Here is a 23,906-nt window from a genome sequence, read left to right on the forward strand (position 1 = left end):
GTGGAATTATATTGTTTTCATCGGAGTTGTTTAATTTCATGGAGAAAATATTTGAATATTGAAGTGATTCTTGCTGAGCATGTGAACTGGAGAATTAACTGGATTCCAAAGGGCATTTCTTTTAAAAGCAAATGCATACTTTCTTCACATTAGTATTTTATAATCATGAAGTGCTAGCAGATGATAGCATTACACTCTGGTTAAAAAACCCACCTTGACCTCCACATTTCCACTTTCAAATTAAGTAAATTGTTAACTTTCTTGGCCTGTCTGCAAGTACTAATAAAAAAAGGACTGCAATAGGAATTTCAAATAGCCTTCCTGTTGACGAAGTTATTGCTACTAATTGTCACCTCATTGAATGAAATGTAGATCACCCTGAGAAGGTAGTAGATTATCTGTTTTACCTGAGTAGGAAACAAAGTTTGATTTAACTAAACAAAGGCTTACACTGAATCTGAAAGACGTGTTTTGAGAATTGATTCAATTACACTGGTACATGGACTGCAAAATCCTCAAAAATTTTGCTGTGAAGAAATATATTAGAATGTATTTTTCCTGATGCTAAATTTGCATATGTTTGTCACAAGTGCTGTATAGCCATATCAGAATAATTTTCCAACATATTAGAAGCTTCATAGAAGATGGGTTTGCCTGGTTACCTGAATGGCTGACAAATAAGTTTCAAATCACTAGAAGGGAGAAAAATTGACAAAATTTCTTAGGAGAGTGGCATTTACTTAATGTGAGGACATGCCTTGAGGATATTGAAAGTACAGTTGTAAGAACCATTTAAAATTATTTATTTTTACTTGCTTTGAGAGCAAACTAGCAATGATCACCAGTTCACATTTCACTAGAATTGTTGTTTATGTGCTGTCTTGCCCGGTCTCATTTTACTTCCCCCCCCCAACAGTTTGCTCTGCTACTGCATTTACACACTGATGTCACACCGCACAAAACACTTTTTAATGTTGTATAAGAAAACTTGTCATGAGGAACCTAACAAGAACTTTATACCCAGTTCTCTCTCCTTGACCTTGACATTACTGTAGTACTGTGTAGTCAGTCTGTATTCTCAGCCTCCCTCCTTGCTTCTCCGAAAGTTAATCCATTTTCTGCTCCCACACAAAGTAATCAGCTACTTGAGATGAATCCATCCTTTTTTCCCCTCGTTTATCAGTTCTCTTCCCTGTTCTCCCATTAGCTCCTTAGGTTAATCGGTTATCCCAGTGGTGCAGCAGGCAGCTCACCTTGCTCCTCTCTTGTGGCCTCCTTGCTGCCATGGCTAGTGTCACAGAGCTGCCTCCAGTTCAGGCTGTTGTGTTAAACTCATGGCCCTTCCACCTCTTCTGTCTGTAAACCCATTGCTAGTCACGCTGCACAAAACTTATTAGGATTTTTCCATACGTCTTGCAACTCTAGTTGTTCAGTTCAGAAGTTTTATCTGTCCTTTTTTTTTCAGAGAGGAGATTAAGAAGTTTGCAGAAGTTTTCACCCCTGGCTGGCAGCAGCAAGCCAGTTTTTTTTCTCTCTTCTATGTGTCGAAGTTGAACACTATGGGAATTGAGCAGTAGAAGCAGAGTAGGGATGGGATGAGGAAAAAAAGCAAGGAGACAGAGCTGAAATGCTCAGGGATGTGATTTCAGTCTTTGAGAGGTGAGGAAGACATAGGCTTGGCCTAAGAAAGGGATGCTGTAAAGGATGCACAAAGGATGAATGTACTACTGTTCAAGTGAGATAGGGTTCAGCTGTGGGAATGGAAAAGCAGCTATTGCTGCCAGTCTAGCCTCAGCTATGCTATACGTTAAGTGTTAAAATAGCTAAATATGGAAATGCTAAAATATTGCTAATCTTTCAGAACTCTCTAAATCAGAAAGTTATTTTCAAAATGCTGTACATTAAAGTAGTAGTAATAGTAGTAGCAGTAGTAGTAATAACAATACAATTGTGACACATTTTCTCTCTGTTCTCCAGTTAGTAAGAATGTTTCTTGGAAAAATTTCTGCGGAGGTGCTGCCCTGTGCCAGTGGAGCACATCGTTTAGGCGTGCCGCAGTGCAGTGCAGTGCTGTGCAGTACAACAGTTCTGGAGCTAGAGCGGAATCATGATGCTGAAGGGAAGGAAATATAGTTGTGTCAGTATAGCATGTAGGACAGGCTCTTTGACGCTTCTGGTAGGCTGATGATGACTGACCAGGCAAATACTACTTCAGAACCTGTGCTAGTATCTCTGCACAGTGGTGTGTGGTGCTGTCAAGGCATACCTACTTGCTCAGCGCCAACCTGGTTATCTCTAGAAAATATTGACATTATACTGTGCTGGTATGCTTTGTGTTGGAGAGGTTCTCTGTCACAATCTCCGAGTATTCAGCGGTTTTAAATAATATTCCATCTAAATGTAAAATTGATTACTACCTCCGTCAGTTCTCTGTGTTATCAGTTCTGTATCAATAAAAGCATTTGTAAGCATCATCTTTCAGACTGCCTTGCAGGATGAAGAAACTAATCAGTGCTGTCGTAACTTCACTGGTTCATTTCTGCAGCTACCTGAATCTGACTTTCTGGTATGTGAGAAATTTGGTTGTTTCTAGAATTAGGTTATATTTGAGTTAGGAACTGATGACTATTTTCTGTCCTTTGAGAAAGTCATGAGGCTGAGTTGCATCACACCTGTGAAGAAGAGGAATGCCCGACTTGCCAAACCCTTCTCTCTTACTGTTCAGCTGCAAAGGATTTTAGCCTCCTTCATAGCTCTGGATCCAGCAGCTTTCATCAGTGCTGAATTCAATCAAGAAACATTCAGAGCAGTATCATGTGATTTTCTTTTCCACTTATCATGGCACTCCTGAGTAGTATAAGATTGCATTTTTGCAATCTACAGTTTGCAATCTTCATTTTTGCAACTGCAATTTGCAGTTTGTATTTACATGTGAGGATGATAAAGCACTGTTTGATACAACTTTCTCTAATTACCTCAGTGAAGCCTAAAATGAATCGCCCTTGACAGGAATGAATACCATGGGACATGCCAAGAAAAGACTTTCCTTTCCTACTGTGGCAGTGTTGGTTTAATACATGTTATCTCTAACAGTGCATGACTCAAAGCAAAAAATATTAGATCTGAGCTTTACTGAAAGGTTAGATGTTGATTTGAACCTGCTTCTAAAAGGAATACAAAACAAAGTTGTATTTACAGTAATGAGATGTATGTTATGATAGGTGACCAGGTTGCACAGACAGATCAAAACAGTTTCTATTTGTACATGTATTTTTAAACTTCACAGACTAATGCTGAAGTAGTATTTATAGTGTCTTGAACAGAAAATACTAATGTTCTGAGTTCGGACTTTGTAAACATTATTTAACTTTTCCATTTTCAAGTAACAATGGATTTACTTAAAAACTAGCCCATTTCTTCAAGGCATATGTGTACACATTGCCCTAGAACTGTACAGGAAGGTTTGGTTTTGTAATTAAGCCTATTTAAATTGTTTGCACTTCCAATTAGTTCTGTTCATTCTAGTGTTTTTCAAAAATAGAGATAACATAATGAACATAGCCTGCAGTTTCCATTAACATTTGACTCACTGTTCCTGATTTTTATCAAGGGAACGCACCAACATAGCAAGTTTTTTTATATCTTTTATTGGATCAATCTAGAGGTGAAAACACCGCACACACAACAGAATAAAAATCAACAGCAGCTGCTACAGCAAAGGGTCACTGTGACAGACGAGATCAGTGTTATCACACGTGTATGATAACTTGAGCTGGGAAGGATCTAGGGGTTTCAGAGAAACAGTGCTTCTCAAGTAGGTTTAATTTCTTGCTTCCTGGCACAGATATACCAGAAGATGCTTTTTGTCATTGCATTCCGGTATTTTGTGTGGTTATATCCTTCTTTTCTTTGATTTCTGTTACGTGGCCTAAATAAGCAGGAGATAATATGTGTTCAGAAGGCGGCTATCATCTCAGCTGATGAGCTATGTTATATCACCTTGATAATGCCATAGCTTCACATTGTTCCAACACAAAATGTGTCATTGCTGTGATTTTTTGGAAGAACAACATTAATTCCTTAGTGCTTAGCTGCTAATCTAGTGCCAGGCAGCACTACTCCAGCTGAGAACAGCCAGCGTTGAGGACCAGAGCTCTGAGCACGGTAACTGGTGCATTGATAGGATTAGCTGTTCAGAGTAGTGTGGCAGCAGCCCCGTGATTCAAACCCACTGTATCAGCTCAGAGCAAGGACTTATAGATAGGAGCTGGCTGGATGTCATTGGTCATTAAAATAAAAAAGTAAACGTTAAAGATTATACTCTCTCTACCCTTGTTAAATGGCAACAAAAATCTATCCCATCTCTCTGTATGGTGTCTTGTATTAATGAGGCTTCATGCATAGAAATTTCCATGAGTGGTGACCTCCAAGTATCTTTGAAATAATTAATAAGGTGCTTAGAGGGACAGATTTGCATATGCATGAAAGATCATTTATGGTTATTTAGTTACTGTGCAGGGCAAAGAATTTCATAGCATTACCTCAAAGCAGAAATTGTATACAAATATACAATGTATTACCCCATTTAAACACATACTGTTCCTATGAACACCATTTCATTTTTAAAATAGCTTTCCAGCATTATGGGTCTCGGTCCCCAGGGTAAAATAAACTTCCACAGATCTTCGGTAGAAGAAAAGTTGGTGAGGCCAAGGAAAGGCAAGGTTTTACACTGCTGTAGGCACTTTGCAAAAAAGCCTTTGCATCAGTTTATTTCTTATGAGTAATCATATGCATGATGTATTTTAAAGGAATCCAGATAAAAGATGCAGTTCTCCTGATGATTGTAAGACGCTATTTTATCTGGAAGTAATCTGATTTTACCACACAGATACATAAATAAATAAGTGAAATTACCACCAGTTTGTGTATGGAACTGCTAATAAAAAGGACTAAAGCTTTCAAGTATAATAAATTGCCTTAAGAGACATGTTCCATTGAAAGAAAGCTTCTGGGGAGTGATTAAGGAGGCATGTGTATTGAGTTTAATTTTTTTATCCCCACTACATGCTATTTGTATAATAACAGTATGTTCTTATTCCTATGGAGGATGTCAATGCAGTGGCGAATCTCTGAATCATCTTTCAAAAGCATAGTACCCAAAAAGAAAAGGGGATAATAGATAGGTAGCCTAAGCAAAGTTTGCCAGTCAAAGGGAGGAGGAAAACTGTGTTTGACTTGATCACTCCAAATACTGTGTTTGAATCTTTTCTGTTATAGACAAAATCTCTGTGAAATTTAGGAAGGCATGTGTGTGTGCAAAGGGTTTTAAAGTGAAGGTCAGTGATCTATGAACAGAGCCTTCTCAAGAATGTAATGAGAAAGCAGGCCTAGTTTAGTGGGGCCTAAAATGGAAGAATGCACCAGTCGGTACAAGAAATAAGATTTACCTGGTGTGAAGCCTCGATACGTCAACAGTTTCTGAAATCTGTGTTCACCAATAACCGAGCTTAAAAATATTTGAAGCAACTTAGGAAATCAGAAAATGTAGGAAATAGCAGTGTATTATTAGAGGAATAAAATAAAAGGGATTGAAAGCACATGCATTTGCAGCTTTAGGAAGTTCTTCGAAGTGCTCCTTAAGTTTAATATTTAGGGGGTGTTAAATTCTTGACAGCTATAAACTTTTTGCAATTTCCTGTTGGTATGAAATATCTGAGTGTACAGAAGCAGATGTAGGATGCTGGAGAAATGCTTTTTATTTTTTATGTATTGTACATCTTAGAAGAGGTTTTTTTCCACTCTGAGGAATTAATAAACAAGCAATTACAGTTTTCAGAGCATTTGTGGTGACAGTTCTAGTTGTATTTTTCTTTTTCCAGCATTGCCCATGACAGGGAAAATGCAGATATGCGACCATGTTGTCTGTTCATGTTCCTAAAGGGATATATGAACATCTTTTGGAAGGACATTTGGCAACAACTAACTTTTTTTTCTGGAGTCTTTCTAGTGTTAGTTTCCCACGGCTGAACCCTGCTATTTAGTCTAAAGAGGGGTTGCATGCCCACTGAGCTGCTTCTTTCCATTGTCCCGAACGGGAAGCTGGTTACTCCTTCTGCAGTGGGGATGTAGGTACTGCAGTGGTGAAGGGTGTTACAGAGGAGGAAACCCTTTTCTTCCTATCAGTCCCCAAAAATTCTTCATAAAAAGCAGATTATACAAGCTACTATACACATGCATTGGTTTGATGAACAGTGCACCTTAGATCATTTCCCTATATAAGAATAATTCAGATGTGCAGCCTACTCATTAATTCTGACTATCTTTCCTGTGTAGTAGGGGCAGAATAAGTATTTATTAGGGATTATTCCTCTTCTTCATATTCATACTATTACAGCTATTTTATTCACATTATGGTAGTTTGAACATACTCCATTGAATTAGTTTTATATATTTCTTAGTAAGAGGCAATGTCTGTCCCTTTGGGCTTATTGTTTGAGTAGGTAAAACATAGGATGAGAAGCGGAGGCAACAAATCATGTAGAGGTTGCACAAGAGATCACTGACTGAGTTTGTGTTGGAACCCAGGTGCAGTCAGTCTCATTACAGTGCTTTTCCCATGAGCATATTTCTTGTTTTTCATCACTAAAGTGTTTTAAAAGTAGATTCCTCTAATTTCCCTTCTTTTAACTTTCTACAAACTCATGGTCAATATGCGGAGTAATGATTTTTTTTCTATAAGACTATATGAACACTGAACAAGTGGCATAGCTCTGTGCAGCACCCTGGAGGAGAGAGCCTTGTTGACAAAAGATCATCCACTTCCCCTATTATTTTTTAAAATTTTTGGAAGCTTATCAGGGAATACAGCTAGACTGCTTTCTACCCTGGTCTAGCAGAGCAGGTGAAGCTAACCTGACCTCATTCAAGTAATTACAAGTTTATTCCAACCAGACTTTGACAGAGAAGGGAACCAATAGCAGATTTTTACTCTCAAGAGTTAATTGAATTTGCAGCAGTTTCCTGAAGAACTTCTTATGATCTTTTGCATTCTCCTCTCACTCTGGGCATAAAATAAACATAAACCAACAGTGTATCAAGTGTTTTTTTGTGTTCCTTTACTAACACAAGTGCATGAGGCTAGCTCAAAGGACATGGTTAGAAGTCACAACAGCTCCTTCATTTCCATTTTCAATGTTGACTGAAGTTCAAGCAGCAACATCTGAGGTTTGTTCCCTCAAGTTTTTGCTATGTTTCCATAGCAGCAGATTGCCAACTCCATATCTAAACAGCCTCAAAACCTATAGAACGAGCAGAGCTTGATCCCATGGTATATTTGAGGCAGGCATTGGGTTCTTCTCTAGAATCAACTACAGTGAATTCATACCGTGTGATCCTTACAAATATCTGCATAATTAAATTCAGCATAGGATATCTTGCCATAGGTGGTTTTCTCCCTTGTGTCTTACCAGTTTTTCTGTTGCAATATATTTAATATGTAAATTGCATGGAGATGACAGTGCACATAGGCTCGTTCTGCTTAGTAATAATGAAGGACAAGAGATAATGAAAAAATCTTGCTTAGAAATTAATTGGCTTTAAGAGCAACTCAGAATGAACTTTCAAAGCAGACTTCTTGTCATATAAACTAAGATGTCCAGTATCAAAGTAAAATAGACATACTGCACCAATGGCAGAAGTGTGTGTGGGGGGGGTGTATCCATCTTTCATCATTTCTATGTCCAGCTGAAGTAGAGGTAAATTTTTGTCTCAGCTGGAGTCAGTGAGAGTTGTGACTTTGTCTTTGGAAATGAAAGGTATTTGTTCTGAGTGAAAGTGCTTCTGCCCATATTGGTTTATCTTATAATAATCACTTGATGTGGGTATATGGTTGACAAGTCACTTTTAAGCTGCCATCTGATTGAGAAAAATCATCACCTACGTGAACAATAAAATCAAGAAATAGAGTCTTGTTAGTTGTCAACTTTACACTCAACTGCTTGAATAGTGTATTGGTTTTGCTGGCAAGGTTTTGGTAGCGGGGGGGGTTACAGGGGTGGCTTCTGTAAGAAGTTGCTGGAAGTTTCCCCTGTGTTCGAGAGAGAGCCAATACCAGCCGGCTCTAAGATGGACCTGCCGCCGGCCAAGGCCGAGCCAATCAGCGATAGTGGTAACGCCTCTGTGATAACATTTTTAAGAAGGAAAAAAAGTTGGGACAGGCAGATTCGGCAGCCGGAGAGAGGAGTGAGAACATGTAAGAGAAACAACTCTGCGGACACCAAGGTCAGTGAAGAAGGAGGGGGAGGAGATGCTCCAGGCGCCGGAGCAGAGATTCCCCTGCGGCCCGTGGTGAAGACCATGGTGAGGCAGGCTGTCCCCCTGCAGTCCATGGAGGTCCACGGTGGAGCAGATATCCACCTGTAGCCCGTGGAGGACCCCACGCCGGAGCAGGTGGGTTTCCCGAAGGAGGCTGTGACACCGTGGGAACCCTACGCTGGAGCAGGTTCCTGGCAGGACCTGCGGATCTGTGGAGAGAGGAGCCCACGGAGCAGGTTTTCTGGCAGGACTTGTGACCCCGTGGGGGACCCACGCTGGAGCAGTCTGTGCCTGAAGGACTGCACACCGTGGAAAGGACCCATGCTGGAGCAGTTCGTGAAGAACTGCAGCCCGTGGGAAGGGCCCACGTTGGAGAAGTTCGTGGAGGACTGTCTCCCGTGGGTGGGACCCCACGTTGGAGCAGGGAAGAGTGTGATGAGTCCTCCCCCTGAGGAGGATGAAGCGGCAGAAAACAACGTGTGATGAACTGACCGTAAACCCCATTCCCCATCCCCCTGTGCCGCTGGGGGGGTTGGTAGAGAAGCCGGGAGTGAAGTTGTGCCCGGGAAGAAGGGAGGGGTGGAGGGAAGGTGTTCTGAGATTCGGTTTTATTTCTCATTACCCTACTCTGGTTGATTTGTAATAAAGTGAGTTAATTTCCCTAAGTTGAGTCTGTTTTGCCCGTGACGGTAAGTGATGAGTGATATCTCTCCTGTCCTTATCTCGACCCACAAGCTCTTTGTTATATTTTCTCTCCCCTGTCCAGCTGAGGAGGGGGAGTGATAGAACGGCTTTGGTGGGCACCTGGCAATCAGCCAGGGTCAACCCATCACAAATAGGTTTTTAATTCAAGCTATTTTCTAATTTGTCTTATATAAGTGCTGTTGTAGCAAGTACAGTGATTTTTGTCTGTATCTCCTTGAAGTCTATCTTCTCCAGAAAAATGTATTTTTTAAGAAAGAAGGATCAGCTTCTGAAGGAGAAACTTTTGTGTTCATTTATGGCTCCAATTTCACTTCAAACCAGGACTAGATTCAGTTGTCCCTGGATGGTGCTTAGAAGTCCTGAATGGCCTTGTTTGGCACTCCCATTCTAGTCCACGGGCAGTTAATGTTAATGAGGAAGACCCTGGGTGAAAGATGGGGGTAATGGAGATAAATAGAAGGAAGGAGTAATATACAGGGAATAGAGAGAAGAGGGTTCATGAAGGGAAGGAACTGAGAGAGAGGCAAAAGAGGCAGTGCATTAAGGAGAGGTGTTGGTGACTATTCAAGGAATGAAAGAAAAAAGATCTAAAGAGGGACGGTGGGTAAAATGAGAAAATAATGCCTCCAGCTTCCCTCACGTTTTGGCAAGGCTGGGAATTTATTCGTTAATGACAGTGATTTGGTGGTTTATATGTGGACTGTTCTTCCACAGATTGGAGACACCTGAGTGTTTGTCCTAAAAATGTCCAACAGACTGTAGAAGTTGCTAATTTTTACAGCTGGAATGTGCTTGAAGTGTTTTATTAGACTTTTAGAGCAGCGTGAGGGGAAGCTGACCTTTCATGCCTGGATAATTAGAGGTTTCCTAATGGATCAGTTTTTACCTGAGCAGAGGGTCTCTTTCAGTATAGCACTGTCTCTGAGGTGGGCTGTGCAAGCAGCAGCCTTTATAAGAAATCATTACTGTCTGCTACCTTATATACTCCATACATAACCTGCTGGGACCAACTGTGGCACATTCAGCATGTGTTTAGTCTCTGAAGCCTGGTGATTAATATTCCCTGAGTCACTTTCTGAGCCTTGGTCTCCCACATGGCAGCATGTAGAGCTGCTGCCACATCACAGAACCAGCTAAGGACATTCCCCTTCAACAAGGAGTTGGCTTTAATTAAATTTCTGTGTCTGGAAAGTGAAAATCTAATTTTCTTTTTGACATTTTCTATATTACTACTTAGACAAAATTATGAAAATAATTAATCCCTGTGAAGCAGACATCAGCATTATAAGGGGTACAAAAAATATTGCATATAAATAATACTACTAATCACCAATCTGTTATAATTTATTGATGCAAGTTCTTATTAAAACTCTTAAATCAGATTTGTTCTCGATATAGCAGATGTGTCAAGTGATTGCACAATGTAGGTGCAAGTGAGGGTTATAAAAAGTAACGTGGTTCAAACTGCATCTCAATAAATTATGTCTCCCAAGAAATGCATTTCAAGAAAAGAAAGAAATGGGGGAAAAGGAGATAAGGTGTATGATTTAGAAAAGAGATTTTCATTCTAATTGGTGATAGATAAAAGGTCTGTATGCAATAACTTAGTGTTGTCATTCTAGTCTATGAGGAATCCATGTTCACATTACAAAAGCCATCATGTCACCTACTGTCAGTTGGTAGCCTTCTTTCCTTCCCTAAGACTGCAGAAAAAGATCTTGTAAGCGTGGAAATCAAACCGCCTCTGTAGGTGAAGCACTTTGTGGAAGTCAGAAGTGAGGGTGGAACAACATGGTGTCATTTGCACTGATGAAATGCCACTGAGATGCAATCTGCAGTGCTTTTATCAAGGTCCTTTCATACTAACTAAAAAATAAAGGTTTATGAAATCTGAACATCTGCACATTGCACCGTGTCAGTCTTCACATTGACTGAAGTATTGCACTTCAGTATTTTTCCTCAGAATTTGATGCCATAGGCCAATTTCAAGAATTGGTCCTTGAATATTGCAGTTGTAACCTACCTGCTTGAGATTTGTCAGGGTTTTTTTGCTGGATGGTTTGGAACTGCCATTGCACAGAGAGGGTAGATGGAGTAATGGTACCGAACACAGGCAGCTGGGAGAAGACCATGGAAAGAGGTACTGGTCCAAGTTAGTTTGGATTGCAGGATCACAGCTTATTACAATAAGGAGACACTAAACTATCGAGTTATTACTTATACACATTTGCCACCATATGATAACAGAGTAGTCTTATTTGGAAATAAGTCTAGATCCTTTAAGACAAAAAAAATATATGTGTTTAAGCAGATAGTGAGTTTTAACAAGGTCTTGTAAAGGAATTAATCAGAGGCTTACAGTTAGCATTTTTTAGTTTGATGCCTGATAAATTTGGGCTAGTCTAGAAATGTTTATGTTTCATTTTCCAATTTAAAAAACAATGTAGCCTCATTATTTCAATGAAAGTAACAGGAAAATACTATCTGCCAGAACAATTTAATAGCCCTATATTTACTGCAATATTTTATGTTTTGACCTTTAAATATCTGTAAGGACACTAACATTGCAATTTGCAGAGTTTAGGTGAATAGCATGGCTGGACAGAATCAGGGACACCTTCTAAAAAGGAACTTTCCTAGTACACGATTCAGTCTGATTCATAGCCAAGGTAGGGGATAAAAGGCAGAAGAGATACAGTTAGTTGAGAATGGCAGTGGAACTTAACATTTTGCTTACACATTGTTTAAATGGCTTGAAAATGAGGGTGAAGGAGGTTCTCTTGTAAGACTTTCCCATTACTGAAACACTCATGAAAGTGAAACTTGCCAGACCCTTGCTAGTCATGTCTTTCACTAACAATTTAAGGTTGAACAGTATTCACACGTTCCCTGTCAGTATCCTTGCATACTTTGCTTACGGCAAGTGCTCATGGATAAATTTCAACAGTAAATAATAAGTTGCAATATAGCAACATTCATAATGTTACACAATATGTGGAATGTTATGCGTTACATGCCTTGAACAGGCCTAGACTGAAGCACCAAGATGCATGCTGTAAGCTATTTCTTTGTAACAGAGGTCAAAATGTTATGGGAACAATTACATTTGAAACTGAGAGCATCTAGTAGCATCCTGGCATGCTCGCAGAGTCACCCACTATCCAGCTGTCAGTACCTGTTTTCTTCTCTTCTCTATTCCCCTTTGCCCTAGATGTCTCTTTTTAAACCTCATAAAAAAGGAGGCACCAGCTATAAAAGCAATGACCTGGCAAAGTGTGCAGTTGTCGCCATTCTGTGCACACCTCAGCTACTCCACCTTCAGCTCTGTGGCTCAAGCTGCATGAGACACTCACCAATGCTTCAGGAATGCTTTTACTGTTAGACTTTTACTGAAATGGCCCAAATATCTAGGGCAGAATTTTATTGTATTAACATCAAATTAGAATTCTGAAGAAATTCTCCCCCCATTTAAGATACTTGGTTGTGACTATGAATTCATTTCATATATGTGTAAAACCCAAATAGGTTAGTTGAAGGTGTTAAAAAACAGACAAAAGAAACATCTTACTGGGAAATACAGTGAAAAAGGCATGCACAGTAAAAGTCTCCTGCTTAGTTGTTCTGATTTCTTTCTCTCTCTTTGTTCCTTTTCTTTTTTTTCCCCCCAATAAGCCTATCCTGATTCTACATCATTTCTTTTCACGATTTATTTTTAGGTTTTTTTCTTCTTTCTGAGAAGCAAAATATTTTCTATTCTGTCCTTCACTGCCATTCCCTTTGTTGTCTGCCCATCTTTGTTGCCTTATTTGCTGATCCCTAAATATTACTGGCTCACCCACTGATTCGTTTCCATCTCTTTTTTCTCTTGCTCTTCATTTCTCCTTTCGTCTTTTTTTTTCCCCCCTCTCCCTCACTTTGGCATGCCTTGCTGTCTCCTCCTGCCCTCTTTTTTCTAATTGAGATTCTAGTCACTCTTGATCTCTTCGGTAAGGACCACAAAGCAGTGAGGCCTCTGGGCAGATAAAAGCATGAGGAAAATTGACTCTGGACGTGGAGTAAGGTAAAGGGGTCACTTCTGAGGGTCAGTTTTATTGTCTGTGATCACTAGGAAAAGGGCATTTGGTATTGTCCCTTGGCTGCATAGGCGAGCCGGCTAGGTCTTAATGCCTGACCTTCTTCTTTCCCGTCTCTCTATGCCCAGCTTAGACACCAACCAGTGAATTGTGAGCAGGAATATTCACATTCAGTTGTTGCACACCTGACGCTGGGACTGCATGGCCCCTAGAAAGAGGCAAGGAGGGAGTTCCAGATTAAGGCTGGTCCTGTCTGATAACTTGGCCAAAACAGCTGCTTGGGAAAGAAAATCCTGCATCATAGAATCATATAATTGTTTAGGTTGGAAAAGACCTTTAAGATCAAGTCCAACCATCAACCCAACACCACCATGCCCACTAAAGCATGTCCTGAAATAGAGGGTCAAATGGAGTGTGGGGTCTGGGGGCTTGCTTATTTGTTTTGTGACCAGCACGTGATGTTTCCCTTCATTATCCTTAGCAGGTAGGAAAACAGTTAATAAGAGTTTGGGGCTTTTTTTCTCTCTTTTCTATGGTAGCCATGCACGCATATAAACATGCATAGGCACAACCTTCAGCAGGATTTCTGGCCAGCTAAAACACAAACTAAACTACCAAAAAGTTGAAAAGTCCTTTTGTTTGCTTTCTACTGTGTTTGTAATGTGAAAGAGTGCAATGCCAGGTACAAAAGAAGCTCAGCTTGTCAGTTAAATAGGCTGGCTGGCACAGTCAGATTTTGTTTTTCATGATCCATTGCCCCAAGTAATATCCTCTGTTTATATCACTGCTGGAGGAAGGCTGGAAATTATGGAGGCGTTTTTGGTAATAACTGCTAGCAGGGAGACAGTATTTACCAGAGACTCTGCGATGAGACTCTCAGGTAAATAATAAGCATTTTAGAAAATCTACCTAATTATGTATTTAATCGCTTGGAGCCGTTCCAGTCACTTGGGAAAATAATGTGCATTTTGTAAATCTGCCTAATTATTTATTTGTGAAGGAAGTCATTCTAGCCTCTGGGGTAAGTAGTGTGAATTTTATGACTTTCCATACAGATCTGTTCTGCTTGAGAATGTCAGAATTTTAAAAAAACACACCCCACACCCCAAAATACCAAACCAAGAGAACACAAAAATACATTATTAGTAAATGCAGTGGTTTGTCTACTTTTCTATCTAGTGCTGTAGTATTTCTATAAAGGCTTCAAACATTATTCAGCTTTAACATAGCTGTCTTCTATTCTCAATGGGAAGATGGGCAGTGAAGTTGAAGCAGCCATATTTGTAGATGGCACACCATCTGAATAGGGAGTTTTGAGGCCACTAATGAATCAGGCTAACTCTAGTCAGCAGTTATTAAAAGCTAGAGCACAGTTAAGGTCAGAAACTGCATAGCGTCTTTGCACTGGACGTGACAGTTTTCATTTACAATGGTATGCATAATTAATTGCATACTTTGATGATAATTAGTTACTAGCACGAGAACTGAATGTCTGATATATATCAGTCAGAATTAAAGTAAGTAATATTTTTACAGTGTCTGTCAGTCCACAGGGAGTTAGTTATTTTACTAGTATATGTTCTTCCCTCTCTCAATTTGTGCTTTTTTCAGTCTGGGCTTTTTCCTTTATTCAAGAATTTATAGACTAGTTTCCATAGACTATCATGAAAGCTATTCTGAATTTACTTGGTGTGACTCTGTATTTGCTGTGCATTTTTAAATGCTACAGAAGTCCACTTGAGAAATTAGTTTTTATTTTTGCAAAAAGCTAGAAACAATTTTCATTAGAAAATACCTCAAGGCAGAAGTAGTTATAAATGGTATATTTAACCTATTTGATGAAAAGTAGAATTTTCATAATAATAAATCTAGTCAAGAGGAATTATGTGAAGAATCAATTTCTTGACATTGCATTTTCTTACAAAGTAAATTAAGATTTACTTCTAGAAATGCAAAATACTATCAACATTTAGAATATTTTCATTATCAAAACAAATGTAGAATATTGTTCAAGAAAAAATCTTAATGTGTTGATTTGGAAAACTAGTGATAGCCTCCTTATCTCCTCCTGACTTCATCTGGATTGATGGGATTGTTACATGAAATTATTTTCCCATCACAGAAGCAATATCAAAAGCTGAGGACAAAACAGTCACATTATGCCTATAAATGTTGCCCCTAAAGGGCCTAATCACTTGTACTCAGTTGGATGACTTCCACAATAAATAAGAGGGAGGAATTCTAAGAAAGATCTCTTATGTCATTTGGTCCCCATTTCTCTGTTTCATCCTAGGGTAACCTAGGACTTCCCCACCATTTACTCATTGCTCTTATTGCAAGTAACCTGTAGCTCACTCCTTTGTTTCCCTCTTTTCAGAAAATTCTGGGTATGCTGCTGCTTAGATTCAGTCCCTCACCAATGGAAGGAGTATTGCTCATCTGCAGTGCACAGGAACATGCATAATTAGCAGCACATGCTTAACCCAGGTGGTTGGTACTCAAACACTTATGTTTATACAGGGACTTGCACACTTTCCTGGATAAAAGAATTTTCATGCATCAAATTCATTGCTAGGTAGCATCAATGTCATCAACATGGGCTGCTTCACTGAACTGCTTTATTATTTCTAAATAAACCCATTTTCCTTGTAGTTTTACAGCATATTTGGAAATACAACCTAACCTGAAAAACACATTGTTTCAAAACACATTGTATTCAAAAGTAATTTCAACCCCTCAACATTGTATGACTATCCAGATGCACAGAAAGCATAATAGTGTATTTCATGTACTGGATGAAGATCCTGAAAGTGTTTTCCCTCATTTATTCCACTGCTTTTAATTCTAAGTCCCAGTTAAGCAATGTTCTATAATAGATTTGACATTTAAATGTTGGACATATAAAATCCAGGTTGCTAATGGTAAATGGTAAAAAAAAAACGAGCAAAATAACTTGCAGTTCATCTATATTATTCTAATTTTGTTTACAAAATAGTAGGCATTCACAGCATTTGAAAGAATATATGACACAGTGGCTAGATCTCACACTCAATAACTACACACTTACGCAGCGCAACACTGTGATTTACTGCAAATAGCAAGGTCCATCCAACCTTACAGCAAACGTAAGATAGTTTAACCTGTGCTTTCATTTTAGCCATACTGGAGCCTAGCCATCAACTAAAATTTGGGAGGGAAACAGTATTCCTCTAGTATGGGCCAGGTCTATGCTGGGTTTGTTCTCTAGATGCCGTACAAGTTGTATAAGGGATGTCGTTCGACAGATTATGACCAGGAAATTCAGGACAGCCCCTGCTCCTCTTGCACTGGGAGAGTTTCCTAACTTTAGCGTGATCCTCCTGTGGCTGCAATGTGTGCGTTAAGGTCACTTTCTCTGTCTCACAAAACACCCAAAAGCTGTTGATAATCAGTTTGTACAGATTGACAGGAAAATAGGATAATTGAAGTGATATTATATGCAACATAAGGAAATTTGTACACATACTTTTAGTATTCCAGAAATCAGGACTGGTGTGTGACCAAGATGTTTTCTCAAAGGTGATTACTGCTTTAATTATGGTAATTAAAAGTACCATGTAATTCATATTATCTCATAGGTTAAATATTTGAAAGCAACATTAAGTTGCAACTGAGAGTCACAGCCTCTTTTTACTAGAAATCTTCATAGTACTTTTAGAACAATGTTCTAAAGTGATACTTACTATCCTGCAATTACTGGAGTTATGTATTTTGAAAATGGGAGATTTTGCTGCACAACTCCCAGTGAAACTAATGGGAGCTCTGGATGGATCTTGGTATTTGAGAATTTAAGCTAAAATTATTCATGGTTTAAAATCCTTCTCCCCCAAATTTAAAAGGGTAGCCATTTGAATCTTGAAATTGAAAAGTACCTAGAATGGGGAAAAATGTTTGGTTTTAATCATAACACTGAAATTCTTTATAATGAATTCAGCCTAGTAACGTAACACTCCCAAATTTGAAAACTTTGGTTTTGTTGGGCCCATGTATACATAGGGAGCTTCCTGGCCATTTAAATAGAGACCAGAAAACAAAGACTATTTCTTAGATAAATTGAATGTCTTATCTTAGGCACTATTGGAAAATGTAGATTTATGCCAACAGTAAAGACAAATTGAGATGAAATTCTGGTCCTCAGAATTCAAAAGCGCAGAAGAGTCTTCTTATGAATGACAATTCTGTATTTTGGAGAGGTTGTAAATATAAAATGTTCTCTAGACCATATGTTGTGATATATCCAAGGAACCTGAAAATATGTTCCTCCGTCTTTTCTAGTTTCTCACAGTTCTGGTATGATGACATTCTTTCTTAATTCAGTCTTTGCTCTATTTTGAGAGGCAGTTTTACATCTGAAATTAAGGCATAGTACTAACAATATGACACATACAGTATGTTATTGTTTGCAGCCAGAAAGTGTATACTAATGCACCGGAAAAATCTGGAAGAGATAACACTGAAATCTTGGCTTGCTTCAGCCACCCACTTACAAACTGCTGATCTGGCAGCATGTAGACGTAGACTTACACCCAGAAATTTAGGCAAATCCAAGCAGAATGTAATGATTTGTACCTGCAAAGAGTAGTCCTGATTCAACTTGCTGTTCTGCTGCTTTGAATATTTATAAAATGAACTGAAAGGACTAAAGTTACTCTAGATTGACATTTCTGATCCCTGTCTATCACATTGCATATGTGTACACATATGTATACACATCTCTAGTTTGCTTTCACTTTATGTCATCTAATTTCATCATCATAAAAATTTTATTTTGGGAGGATAATGCAATTCAAATGCACTAGTGCATCTTTATTTATCTTTACATTACATTTTTAAATTTTTACATTAAAGTACATACGTTATTTAGCTATGTCGGGTAAATTTAACTATATGGGCTAAATCTTGCTCTGACCATTCTTTTGATATAAATCAATCAACTTTCCTGAATTTTTAAGTCCACTAGGGAATAGCTTTACATTGTAGTTCAAATCCAGTCACCGTACTGTATATTGAATATCTGTGTATACTAATAAAGTTATCACAGCTGAAAGCAAAATATGATTACAAAGTGATTGCTTTTAAGAATGAATTATTACTTTAGTTATCCATGATTAAACATGTATTCTTGAAAGACAATTCTCTTAATCGCGTTTTGTAAGTTCTTAAATTCTGTCACATGAGGCTTTCCCCTTATTTTAAAAGTCCTTCTCTATTCCTTCTAAGTGGCTAGAGGAATGTAACTTTGCAATGTAAATACATTACTTTGCCTATTAGGCTTAGAAGAGTTTTTCTCTTGCCCTTGGAGAAATGAAATCTTCTAGGCTTCTTGAGACCATCATCACTCAGAAACTGGCCTTCTGTCACAGTCTTAACTCATTTTGTTGAAGCCAGAGTTGAAAAATTTATGGCCAGAACACTTGTTTCCATTTCCATGTGTGTAAACTAAAACTCTAACTTTTGTTTATGTTACCTATAATACATGTTGGTAGCTTATATGTAAAAGGACAAATTTAAACTCAGGTTTAAGCTTATTGCTTCCTGTGTGGCTTCTCCCAAATACCACTCTTTGCAGTTTCCCTTATGTGCCTGCTCAGCCAATCTGACTCCTGAAAAGGTCACTTATTTTATTCACGTGTCACATTGTATAATGCCAGATGCATTAGGTATTCATGTGATCATTTATAAGCTGTGTGGTTACATGCAGTTATAGCCACTTTAATCAACTCTCCTGCCCTTGTCCCACCAGGATTTAACTGAAGCGCCTTTACAATTCCAGACCTCAGAGGAATATCAAATTGCACAGTTTTTAGTACAGCTTGCAAGAGAAGCATTTCTTCTTTTTCATATTTTTGTCTTCTCAGAACGTGCACAAACACTGCTAAAAGTTAGATTTGTTGAAGAGCTGGTCTGGGCACAGTGCAGTGGTGGAGCTGTACCAATTAGAGATAACTTGCAAATCTAAGGAGTAAAAATGGAAACTTTATGCTCTTAGGGAAGAATCCTTGATTTCCATTGGCACATGCTTTTAGCTCACAGCAGACTTTAAGATTATGACACTTTTTATATGTTGGAAATCTACTTTGCATAATTTGAGAGGTTTTAAAAAAAAAAATTATACTATTCTTCTCCCTCAGGGCCCTCTACAGTTGGAATCTTAGTACTAAGGGAGCCTGCTTTTACAAGCAGATGGATATGAAAAATAATCCTAATAAAATTTGTAAAACTCTTTTTAACATTTTTATAGGAATATATTTGTAAAATATATATAGAATACAGGATGAATGATGGGCTTTTATGGCTTAATATTGCTCAGTTAGGATGACTTGCATAGCTCCCTCATGGTTTTGCCACTCTATCTATTACAAACTCATGTTATGCATTTTATATAAACATAAATATTTGTATGTGTGAGTGACTAGTATGCATATATATTCAAACACAATACATACATGTATACACTCACACTAGCACATAGGTACATAGAAAGGTATAGCTTTGGGGTTAGAAGTTAAGAAATGTCAGATATTGCCCTACTGCTTTGGCTACTTCATTTCCTGAAGTCAGATTTTCCTTTTAGATATTTCTCCGCAACTCCAAATGAAGTCATTTGGATATGATTCTTTATGTTATGTTAGAAGAATTGAACCACTGACTATTAAGAAACTATAAACATTTAACATCACAACATGAAGCATGCGTATTCTGCAAGTGAGTCAGTTGCAGTAGGAATTTCTGCCTCCATTTTTCACTATTTCTTTATGTTGCATTCTTATATTCTTTCCCTTGCCATGGAATGTTCTGTTCTTTTTTCTGTTTGCTGGTTTGTTCATTCATTCAGCATTTAATTTAAAAAAACCAAAACAAAACAAAACCACATTTTTTACCATAACATGATATAATGTGATGTAAAACTCATGTAGGTATAGGAAGAGGAATGAAGGTGAGAATAGCTGTTAAGAGAAATAAGCAAACACAAAGGAAAGAGGGAAGGGGACTCCAGCCAGTAGAACAGCTACAGAAGTGAAAAAGAGACTGTTGGCTGCAGGGAGAAGGCATGGAATTGGCAGTCTGTCCTTCTTCCATACTCTTCAGAGGGTCACAGCAGTGTGGGGGAGATGATTTCCCCACCCTGGGGAAAGCTGCAGTGTAGGTGATACTTTCCTTCTCTCCACATTTTGGCCTTCGGTGTTAAAACTACAGAGATGTTCAAGCCAATATGCCTACACTGAGAAACTGAAGGGGACTTTGAGCTGTTGTTTTGCTGCAGCTGCCTCTTCCCTGTGCTGAATGGCTGTTTTCCAAGCCTCCTCCTTAGTTTTACTCCATAGCTGCCCATTTACTCATTTTGCGTACCCTGTTCATTCACCTTTTCTTCTGGACTACCTGGCCATTCACTTTTCCTCCTTCTTTTTATCATATCTCTTAATGACACTTTTCACACATCCTAAAACAACATTTAAGGAATAAATGGTATTTGGCCCTAGGGATGTGTTAACTCCATGTGGTGTTTATGTCTCATCACTTCTTCACGTGTGTCTAGTTTTACTTAAAACCTATGTAGTTTACTTAAAGCAAGGGTTTGTCTGCTAGTCTAGCTCATGGGGAGTTTTACTGGTCCTTACTATTATAAGCTTGAATCTCTACAAGCAATGAAAAAGGCAGTTAAAGGAAAGTTTTAAGGGGAGAAAAGATGCATTTTAGAAGACTCTAGAAAACATTTTAAAAGCTGGAGATTCAGTAAGAAGGATACTAAAATATGCATAGGGAGATGAATCAAACAATGCATAATGTGGCAAGACTTAAAGATGTTCTGGATGAGTCACTGAACATAGGTGAAAAACAGAAGCAGAACTGCAATACCATTAGATATTGTGGGAATTACATTTGAGATAAATATAAGCACAAGAAAAAGTTTGTAGAAAATTATTCTGTCATCTAATTTTGCTGGCTAGTGAGAATCTATATGGCTATTAAGCTCTGAGTGGTTAGCATCTTGGAAACCCTGCTGAAGGACACAAAGAGATCACAGTTATTAGAAGTGAAATGGGACACAATAGCTCTATTAGAACCCCATTTCTAATAGTCCTTTGCTGCTCTCTGAAGCGGTCAGTACGGCATCTGTCTGTTTCTTCACTGTAAATGGCTGAGTATTCTCTGCAAATAATGTAATCAACTACATTACTGATAATGCTTATAAAATCCTTGGTGACTGGGGAAAGGACCTTTGTTACCTCAGATGTCAGTTCGAGGAGAAAATAATGTACAGATGTAACAGATTCTGTTGTATATGGCGTTACAGTCCCTGATAAATCAGAATGGAATTAAGACTTACAAAAGTGTTAATACCATGACTCTAAAACTTGGTTTCATATGCAACAGACTCTGTTAGAGATTTGGATTTCTGGTTTAGTTATGAAAGAGGACACATCTGAATAGTGATCTTGCTGGGAGAAAGAACGTTCATTAGTGATGGATGGAAGCATCAATAAGATATGAAGTCCTGAAAGAGTTCTCTATTGGGAAAGAAGTTCTGATTTTGAAAAGTCCTGTTAGAAGTGATTCTTGAGTATTTTGGTTTTGTGTGCCTATGTGTTTCAGGCCAACAATGTAGCTCATTAATGAAATATTAGTCAAATGTATTTCAGTTTTTTTCTGCAATCACTTTAAAACATGGATTTACATGTTAGATGTGGGATCAGACCTATAGACTTCAGAGCATAAACTGAAAATAGAATTACTTCTGTTGCTTTACCACTTATTTTTTCCACAGAAATTTTGGTGTGTCTGATCACTCTACAGAATTTATGGTGCGTTTTATATGAATTGGGACTTACTTGGCTTTTATAATATGACTTTATATTCAGAGTTTCTTAGTGGAAATTTGGTACTAAAACTCAAGTTTCTAGACTGTGATACTGAAAAGCCAGTTGAAGAAACTCTCTAACTCTTGTTCTGGAGTTTCGGAAACCAGGCATTCACTATTGCAGCGCTGGATGCACAGGGGATAATTCCACCTAGCGTGCATGTCACAGCTTCAGCACAAACAGGTTATATGGAGTAACAATTACATATTAATCAGATTAGTATACATATACATAAAAATTATTGTAACTGATTATCACAGTACTGCCTACCTCCGATCATGCGCAATGAAGAATTCATTTGAGTCGAAGGGCTGCTTTTACTACCACTGACCCATTTGAGATTCTGTTGGCTGTCCTTGAAGTCTTTGTTCTTGTCCTTTTTCTTTGATCTTGAAGCTTAATGCAGTTTCAATCACATGTGGTCAGTTTCAACATTGTTCTCATCTAGCGTACAGGAACATCTAGTCGTAAGAGCAAAGAACTGCAAAGCTTATGAGTAACTAGCTCTACTAGTTAATTGCTTGGCTATACTTTTGTCTATTGTTTCAATCATAGTGTTAGTATAAGATTTCTAATAATTATTTACCAAATCTCACTTTTACAGTCATGTAGCAGCAAGCCAGTTTCCATAGCTGGTACAAAATAGTAAAACCATCAAAATATTTAGACATACCATACAGAATGTATGGAAATATGCTATCAATTGAGTAAACAGTATGGATTTGTAGATTCAGGTCTGGAAGTCACCAGGTGCTGGCAAACTGCAAACAAAACTGCAAGCCAGCAAACAGCTCAGAGCTCCGGAAACAGTGATATCGCTGGTCGCTGTACCAGAAACATCCTTGATCAAAAGCTACTATAGCTCATAAGAGGGAATCTGCTCGCAGGACAAAAAATAAAGGTGAATAAAGTTATTCAGTCTCAAAGGAGTCTGTCCTGATATATCTAGCACTGACTAGATCATCTTATAAGTCATGCCAATGTACACACACCCTGATGTCCCTTGGTCTCGCTACTTGGCATCCTTTCTGTGCGCCTTCAGATCTTGCCAGTTCAGCTTGCTCTGTTGCAGTATTTCCTCTGGTTTACTGGAATACTTAGTGGCAGGTATTGTTTCAATTCTTTGGTTTTAACATCTCATTGCTCCCCTCATTATGTCTCTCCCACTCCTTTGTGTTTTTACTTCTCACCTTTGGTCAGCTGAGATTTCCTAATGTCCTCAGTGCAGTGACACTTTATTTCCACTCTTTAATTCCCTCCCATGTAACTCTCTTTATCTGCACCCTGTGTTTTTGATTGCCTCCCACCCCATCCTCCTTTCTTCCATCTGCCACTCATTTTATTCTTACTGGGCCATTTCCCCTCCATTCCTGATTGAACTTCACCAATTTTTTTTTTTTCTCTCTTCTTTTCCAGACTCTTACTGTTTTATTGCTTTGGCAGCATGAGGTATCTAATTTGCTTTCCATCCCTCTTTTTAACTCCATTGGCCAGCTTTACCTTTCACTCTATTCTTTGGCCTTGTTATGCCTCTTCCCCGCTTTTATCACCTCCCACCTCCACTCCAATTATAAACACTGAATGAGGAAGCAGTTGGCAGTCAGCTTTGCGACTGCTAATGTCCTTTGAATGAGTCAGAACCGATGGAGTGAATGAAACACAGCCCAGTTTAATTTGGTCAAGCTGTCTCTTTTTGTAAGAGCGTCGGTCCCAATCATATATTCCTGGTGTCACCATTTCCAGTGGGTGAGTGAAGCCCCTTACACTGTTCCTTGGCACAGATGCTGCCATCTGGGCATTTCAGGGTTTGGGGATTTTTTCTGGAGGGGGCAGGGTGCAGGGAAGGGATCCTTTCTTCTCTTTGCTTTCTCTCTTTTTCTTCCCCTTGCCAAATTTCATTATTCTTTTTCTA

The 23,906-nt window shown here is 38.6% G+C and overlaps 1 protein-coding gene across 1 annotated transcript in view; it reads left to right on the forward strand.

Annotated features, from left to right (window-relative positions):
- Positions 1 to 23,906, forward strand: part of PRKN (parkin RBR E3 ubiquitin protein ligase) — an 800,965-nt gene that overhangs the window by 512,594 nt on the left and 264,465 nt on the right. The gene's annotated exons all lie outside the window — the stretch shown is intronic.

This window comes from Aquila chrysaetos, chromosome 8, assembly GCF_900496995.4.
Source record: "Aquila chrysaetos chrysaetos chromosome 8, bAquChr1.4, whole genome shotgun sequence".
Classification (NCBI taxonomy): Eukaryota; Metazoa; Chordata; class Aves; order Accipitriformes; family Accipitridae; genus Aquila; species Aquila chrysaetos.